This window comes from Tachyglossus aculeatus, chromosome X1, assembly GCF_015852505.1.
Source record: "Tachyglossus aculeatus isolate mTacAcu1 chromosome X1, mTacAcu1.pri, whole genome shotgun sequence".
Classification (NCBI taxonomy): domain Eukaryota; kingdom Metazoa; phylum Chordata; class Mammalia; order Monotremata; family Tachyglossidae; genus Tachyglossus; species Tachyglossus aculeatus.
Window position 1 is genome coordinate 19,413,543 of NC_052101.1, and position 8,755 is coordinate 19,422,297.

Here is an 8,755-nt window from a genome sequence, read left to right on the forward strand (position 1 = left end):
GCCACGCTGCTTCTCTCCCAGAATGCCCCACCTACATCCGCAATCATTCTGGTAGTGTATCCATAGAGTTTTCTTGGTAAAAATATGGAAGTGGTTTACCATCACCATCTTCTGTGCGGTAATAATAATAATAATAATGGCATTTGTTAAGTGCTTACTATGTGCAAAGCACTGTTCGAAGAGCTGGGGGATACAAGGTGATCAGGTTGTCCCACATGGGGCTCACAATCTTAATCCCCGTTTTAACTGAGGCACAGAGAAGTGAAGTGACTTGCCCAAAATCACACAGCCGATATGTGGTGGAGCAGGGATTAGAACCCACTACCTTTGACTCCCAAGCCTGGGCTCTTTCCACTGAGCCATGCTGCTTCTCAATAAACTTGAGTGTCCACCCTTGACTCTCCTGTGCTGCTGCTGCCCAGCACGGGTGACTTTTGACTTGTAGCCGATGGCCTTCCACTCACTAGCCCCTGCCCAAGCTAGGAATGGAATGGGTAGGCCTCTGCTTGACTCTCCTTCCCATGGTCAAGACTGGTAGAGGTCTGGAAACTCTCCAGATGCCATCCTGAGACAGGCTTAGAACAGTGCTTTCTTTTTTTTAAAATGGTATTTGTTAAATGCTTATTATATGCCAGGCATTATCCTTAAAGCTAAGGTAGGTACAAGCAGCGTGGCTCAGTGGAAGGAGCCCGGGCTTGGGAGTCAAAGGTCATGGGTTCTAATAGCAACTCCGCCACTTGTCAGCTGTGTGACTTTGGGCAAATCGCTTCACTTCTCTGGGCCTCAGTTACCTCATCTGGAAAATGGGGATTAAGACTGTGAGCCCCGCGTGGGACAACCTGATCACCTTGTACCCCCCCAGCGCTTAGAACAGTGCTTCGCACATAGTAAGCACTTAACAAATACTATTATTATTATTACAAGATAATCAAGTTGGACACAGTCCATTTCCCATATGGGGCTCACAATTTTAATCCTTATTTTGCAGATAAGGTAAGCGAGGCACAGAGAATCAATCAATCATATTTATTGAGCGCTTACTATGTGCAGAGCACTGTACTAAGCGCTTGGGAAGTCCAAGTTGGCAACATATAGAGACAGTCCCTACCCAACAGTGGGCTCACAGTCTAAAAGGGGGAGACAGAGAACAAAACCAAACATACTAACAAAATAAAATGAATAGATATGTACAAGTAAAATAAATAAATAAATGGAGTAATAAATATGTACAAACATATATACATATATACAGGTGCTGTGGGGAAGGGAAGGAGGTAAAATGGGGGAATGGAGAGAAGTGACTTGCCCAAGGTCACACAGCAGACAAGTGGCAGAGCCAAGATCCAGGGCTTCTTTCCACTGGGCTGTGCTGCTTCTCTTGATACACGGTGAATGCTTGACAAATACAGTAATAATAATACCACTATTTTTCAACACTCTGCTGGAATTTTTAGTGAGATCTTGCAGTCCATGGATTACACCAGCATTTAACTACTCTCCCAAGCATTTAGTACAGTGCTCTGCACACAGTAAGCGCTCAGTAAATACCATTGATTGATTAGTGCCTCACAGGGTTCATCTGATTTTGCCATTCCTCCCATTCCAGTGCCCTCTCAATGATCTAATCAATGGGGCGCCTTCTTCAGGACTCTGTGTGCATCCCTAGATATCATCAGTGGTATTTATTGAGCTCTTTTTATGTGCAGAGCACTATACTAAGCTCTTGGGAGAGTACCTAGTGGATAGAGCACTGTCCTGAGAGTCAGAAGGATCCGGGTTCTAATCCCAGCTCCGGTGCTTGTCAGCTGTGTGACCTCGGGCAAGTCACTTAACAGAGGTTGTGGGTTCTAATCCCACTTCTGCCACTTAGCTGTGTGACTTTGGGCAAGTCACTTAACTTCTCTGGGCCTCAGTTCCCTCATCTGTAAAATGGGGGTGAAGCCTGTGAGCCCTCTGTGGGACATCCTGATTACCTTGTGTCTACCCCAGTGCTTAGAACAGTGCTTTGCTTCTAGACTGTGAGCCCGCTGTTGGGTAGGGACCATCTCTATATGTTGCCAACTTGTACTTTCCAAGCACCTAGTACAGTGCTTTGCACACAGTAAGCTCTCAATAAATACGATCGAATGAATGAATTAATGAACAAATGCCGTTATTATTATTACTTAACTTCTCCATGCCTCAGTTCCCTCATCTGTAAAATGGGGGTGAAGCCTGTGAGCCCTCTGTGGGACACCCTGATTACCTTGTGTCTACCCCAGTGCTTAGAACAGTGCTTTGCTTCTAGACTGTGAGCCCGCTGTTAGGTAGGGACCGTCTCTATATGTTGCCAACTTGTACTTCCCAAGCACTTAGTACAGTTCTCTGCACACAATAAGCACTCAATAAATATGATTGAATGAGTGAATTAATGAACAAATGCCATTATTATTATTACTTAACTTCTCCATGCCTCAGTTACCTCATCTGTAAAATGGGGGTTAAGAATGTGAGCCCCATGAGAGACATGGACTATGTCCAACCTGGTTAGCTTGTATCTACCCCAGCGCTTAGTACAGTGGATGGCACACAGTAAGCACTTAACAAACACCATAGTTATTAAAACATCACACATTTGGCAGACATGTTCCCTGCCCACACCCAGCTTACAGCCTAGAGGATGAAACAGACATTAATATAAATAATTTTTTTCTCTTCTCTTCCAGAGGTGACGGTGTTGGGAAAGATAAACTATGGTTTGACACACCGACTGAGCACAATTCAACCAATCCCAAGGTCCGATGACTCTTCACCGCATTTCGGCATTGCTTTCAGCCTGGGTGTTGAAATTGTATAAAATAAATCAGTTTGTCAGCATTGGCATGACTGCATTGAGCCTGTTCAGAACCCTGAAGGATCTTTTTCTTCAGGATTTTTCACTCTTGTAGATGTCTAAGCACGGATAATGTAGGGAAATACCTTCCACTTAGGGCAGAGGTGAGCAAAAGATAGCCTAGGGCTGGCTATTTGACAGTTGATTCTATCAGGATTACCATTATTCCCCACAAAGAAAAATTACATAAGTAACACCACTGCCCATAAAAATTAAAAACACATCTCTCTGGTTCACAATACAGGTAGGACTTAAATCCTCTCAGAGGGATTTTTAGGCAATCAATCAATCAACCAATTGTATTTATTGAGCGCTTACTGTGTGCAGAGCACTGTACTAAGTGCTTGGGAAGTACAAGTTGGCAACATATAGAGACAGTCCCTACCCAACAGTGGGCTCACAGTCTAGAAGGGAGAGACAGAGAACAAAACCAAACATAGTAACAAAATAAAATAAATAGAATAGATATGTACAAGTAAAATAGAGTAATAAATATGTACAAACATATATACTTATATACAGGTGCTGTGGAGAAGGGAAGGAGGTAAGATGGGGGGGATGGAGTGGGGAATGAGGGGGAGAGGAAGTAGGGGGCTCAGTCTGGGAAGGCCTCCTGGAGGAGGTGAGCTCTCAGTAGGGCCTTGAAGGGAAAAAATATGGAACGGTTCACGAATTTGCGTGTCATCCTTGCTCAGGGTAATAAATAAATGCCACAACAAGCTAAGCTAGGAGAGGTTCCTAGATGGGTGTGTTGGGAGGGTATTTCAGTTGTCCTTCTGTAAGCAGTAATGTGTTCCACTGAGGCATGCATACCCTCTCACCCACTCCTTGGAGTCAACAGGAGGCCTTGCTAGAAGACAGGGCAGAAATAGGGGTGCATTCGGTGGGATGGAACAGAATATTTTTAGAAGGCTTATTCAAAGGCAGCTGCCTGCTTTGCCTTCATGTACATCATAAGCTTCTGCTGAGTGAGGATTTCATATCTGTCATCCCAAGACTCCTGCTGACCCATTAGCTGGGATTATCTGGAGAAGCAGGGGCGTCCAGCGGATAGAGCACAGGCCTAGAAGCCAGAAGGACCTGGGTTCTGATCCTCTCTCTGCCGCTTATCTGCTGTGTGACCTTAGGCAAGTCATTTCACTTTTCTGTGCCTCAGTTACCTCATCTGTAAAATGGGGATTAGGAATGTGAGCCTCCTGTGGGACATGGACCGTCCAACCTGATTACCTTGTATCTACCCCAGAGCTTAGTATATAGTGTTTGACAAGTAATAAGCACTTAACAAATACCATAAAACAGTTTAAAAAAAATGTGGTTCAGTCAAGGCAGCCTGAAGAGTTAGGGAAGGTAGAGGAGGAGAGTCCTCCCTTCTCTCCTCATTTATTTATTTATTAATAATGATAATAATGATGGCATTTATTAAGTGCTTACTATGTGCAAAGCAGTGTTCCAAGCACTGGGGAGGTTACAAGGTGATCAGGTTGTTCCACAGGGGGCCTACAGTCTTAATCCCCATTTTACAGATGAGGTAACTGAGGCACAGAGAATAATAATAAGAATAATAATGTTGGTATTTGTTAAGCGCTTACTATGTGCAAAGCACTGTTCTAAGCGCTGGGGTAGATACAAGTTGATCAGGTTGTCCCACGTGAGGCTCACAGTCTTAATCCCCATTTGACAGATAGGGTGACTGAGGCCCAGAGAAGTGAAGTGACTTGCCCAAAGTCACACAGCTGACAATTAGCAGAGCCGGGGTTTGAACCCATGACCTCTGACTCCAAAGCCCATGCTCTTTCTACTGTCACACTACTTCTCTTTATTCTTGATTGACTGATTGATTGATTATTCTCTGCTTTATTCATTCAATCATATTTATTGAGCATTTACTGTGTGCAGAGCACTGTACTAAGTGCTTCAAAGAGTACAATATAACAATAAAAAGACATATTCCCTGCCCACAACCAGCTTGCAGTCTAAAGGTGGGGAGACAGACATTAAATATAGAAAAAATTACAGATATGTACTCAAGTGCTGCCAGGTTGGAAGTGGGGAAGAACAGACAGAGCAAGTCAGGGTGACACAGAAGGGAGTGGGAGAAGAGGAAAGGGAGGCTTAGTCCGGGAAGGCCTCTTGGAAGAGATGTGCCTGCAATAAGGCTTGGAAGGGCAGGGAGAGTAACCGTCTGTTGGATTAGAGGAAGGAGGTTTTTCCAGGCCAGAGGCCGGTTGTGGGCTCATCTAGCAACAGCTCTCTTTGGAGGTGACTAAAATGCCTTTTCCCTCACAGAATCACAACTGGAGAGTGTTTTCAGTACCCTACCATTCATTCATTTGTATTTATTGAGCACTTACTGTGTGCAGAGCACTGTACTAAGCGCTTGGGAAGTACAAGTTGGCAACATATAGAGACGGTCCCTGCCCAACAGCGGGCTCACGGTCTAGAGGAGTCTCAACTACGGCAGGGCGAGGCCTACCCATTCCATTCCTAGCTTGAGCCGTGGCTAGCGAGTGGAAGACAATCCGCTACAAGTCAAAACTCACCTGTGTTGGGCAGCGGTGGGGCGGGAGAGAGTCAAGGGAGGAAACTCAAGTTTAATTCACAAAAGATAGCAATGGTAAGCCACTTCCATGTTTTTACCAAGAAAACCCTACAGATACACTACCATAATGATTGCAGATGGAGGTGGTGGGTTAAAACAGTGCACATGGCAAAGGCTTAAAAAATATTTACTGTTAAATATTTTAAAAATATTTTAAAATATGTGCTATTAATGATGACAATGAAGCTGTTGCTTATAGACTATTGGTGATAATTATTCCTTTTCCCTAAGCTCCTCTAGACTGCATTGTGGGCAAGGAACGGGTCTACCACATCTGCTATACTATACCCTCCCAAGTGCTTAGTACAATACCCTGCACAACTTCAGCTCTGAATGAATACCACTGAATGATTGCTCGATCCCTTAAGTGGGAGTAAGGTCCCCATTCTAGCAGAAATACTTGGAAATGTCAACCGAACTATCATCATGGTCCTTCCCAGCCTCTACCTTCAAAAGCCTCATTGAAGACATCTCCTCCAAGAAGCCTTCCCCAATTAGGCCGTTATTTCCTCTTAATAATAATAATAATAATGATGGCATTTATTAAGCACTTACTATGTGCAAAGCACTGTTGTAAGTGCTGGGGAGGTTACAAGGAGATCAGCCCACTGTTGGGTAGGGACTGTCTCTATGTGTTGCCAATTTGTACTTCCCAAGCGCTTAGTACAGTGCTCTGCACATAGTAAGTGCTCAATAAATACGATTGATTGATTGATTGATTGATCAGGTTGTCCCACAGGGGGGCTCACAGTCTTAATCCCCATTTTACAGATGAGGGAACGGAGGCACAGAGAAGTGAAGTGACTTGCCCGAGGTCACACAGCTGTCAATTGGCAGAGCTGGGATTCGAACTCATGACCCCTGACTCCAAAGCCCGTGCTCTTTCCACTGAGCCACACTGCTTCTCTTCTCTCTTCTCCCACTCCCTTCTGAGTTGCCCTTGCACTTGGATTTGCACACTTTATTTACCCTCCCCTTAGCCACACAGCACCTATGTCCAGATCGTCATTTTTTAATTTGTCTTAATGTCTGTCTCCCACTCTAGGCTGTAAGCTTGTGGTGGGCTGGGAGCAAGTCTACAGACTCTGTTGTATCATCTTACCTCCTTCCCTTCCCCACAGCACTTGTACATATGATTGTACATATTTATTACTCTATTTATTTATTTATTTTACTTGTACCTATCTATTCTATTTATTTTATTTTGTTAGTATGTTTGGTTTTGTTCTCTGTCTCCCCCTTCTAGACTGTGAGCCCACTGTTGGGTAGGGACTGTCTCTATATGTTGCCAGCTTGTACTTCCCAAGCGCTTAGTACAGTGCTCTGCACACAGCAAGCGCTCAATAAATATGATTGATTGATTGATTGGCACATAGTAAGTGCTTAACAAATACCATAATTATTATTATTATTATTACTCTCTCAAGCACTTAGTAATAATAATAATAATAATGGAATTTATTAAGTGCTTACTATGTGCAAAGCACTTTTCTAAGCACTGGGGGGATACATGGTGATCAGGTTGACCCACGTGGGGCTCACAGTCTTAATCCCCATTTTACAGATGAGGTAAATGAGGCTCAGAGAAGTTAAGTGACTTGCCCAAGGTCACACAGCAGACACGTTCTGCACACAGTAAGCTCCCAATAAATACGATCGATTGATCTTGTATCCTCCCTCATGACTTATCCAAGGACTGTGTAGCCAGTAGGCCCTCAATGGGAAGATGCTTCTCATCGAAGAAGCAGAGATGTTCTCTCCCCACGCCTGCTTACTACTGCTTCTACTAGGAGAAGCAGTGTGGCCTAGTGGCTTGAACCCGGTCCTGGGAGACAGAAGGACTTGAGTTCTAATCCTACCTCCGCCACATATCTGCCCTGTGAACTTTGGTAAGTCACTTTACTTCTCTGGGCCTCAGTTACCTCATCTGTCAAATGGGGATTGAGAGTGTGAGCTCACGTGGGACAACCTGATGACCTTGTGTCTACCCCAGTGCTTAGAACAGTGCATGGCACATAATAACAACAACAATAATAATAACATTTAATTATTTTATTTGTACATATTTATTCCATTTTATTTTGTTAATATGTTTTCTTTTATTGTCTGACTTTTATTATTGATTGAATGAATGAATGTCTCCCCCTTCTAGACTGTGAGCCCGCTGTTGGGTAGGGACCGTCTCTATATGTTGCTGACTTGTACTTCCCAAGTGCTTAGTACAGTGCTCTGCACACAGTTAAGTGCTCAATAAATACGATTGAATGAATGAAGATGCACTGAATGATTTGTTCCAGGGGCTCCCAAGATTTACTGTTAAACTTTCCAACACAGGAATAGGAGGGAAGGCAGTTCTTGAATTGTTCACTCTGAGAGGCTTCCCCCTGGCCATTTGGCTCCTGTTCCAGGATGACTGAAGGGCAGAAGGCCAGAGGCCAGGACTGAAAAGCATTTCCCGAGCTGGAGGAGGGACCAGCCAAGGTGGGTCAGAGCGGAAGGCAGAACCAAAGTAGGGTCCGAAACTGAAAGAGGAGAAAAGGTGGTGGGGCCGTCCATTCCAGGAGATCTCTGGGCCACAATGCGCAGCTGACCCTTTTCACTGACCAAAAGAACCATTTTCCTGGCTACTCCCACCTCTGCCAAAGCCATGGTAGCGGGAAGCCCAGCCTGGCTGACTTTTTTTTTTAAATGGTATTTGTTAAGTGCTCAGTTTGTGCCAGGCACTGTCCTAAGTGCTGGGGTGGATACAAGCTAACCAGGTTGGACCCAGTCCCTGTCCCACTTGGGGCTTCCAGTCTTGATCTCCATTTTACAGGTGAGGGAACAGAGAAGTGACTTGTCCAAGGTCACACAGCAGACAGGTGGCGGAGCTGGGATTAGAACCCAAGTCCTTCTAACTCCCAGGCTCGGGCTCTAGCCATTAGGTGGTACTCCTTCCCTGCTCTTTGGCTGGGACTACTGATCCCTGAGGCTCCTGGAAGAGGTGGCAGGGCCTGCTTTCTGTCCACGTGACCGGTATGTCTTCGGCTCCAGCGGCCCTGAAGTCTCGGATTTACATGGCAGGCCTCGGGTACACCGAAGTTTGTTTTTCAGGAAGGTGTGTTCCACTGTGGGGTGGGGCGGAGAAATTGCTGTTTACCTTATCTTGTTTGATCTGGGATATGTTCTGATAGACGTCCTGGCCTCGGAGTCCTCAACACAGACCAACTAACCTTCCCCCGGCCTTGTGTGGGACAGCCATCTCCAGGCTAGGACCCGGGACCTTCCTCTCACTTCCACCCCTG

General features: G+C 45.0%; 1 non-coding gene across 1 annotated transcript; it reads right to left on the reverse strand.

The window, feature by feature from the left end:
• Positions 1 to 437: 437 nt before the first annotated feature.
• On the reverse strand, positions 438 to 575 carry LOC119920123. The gene has a single exon (XR_005447888.1). It is a non-coding gene; the product is annotated as a small nucleolar RNA SNORA7 (small nucleolar RNA).
• Positions 576 to 8,755: the final 8,180 nt, after the last annotated feature.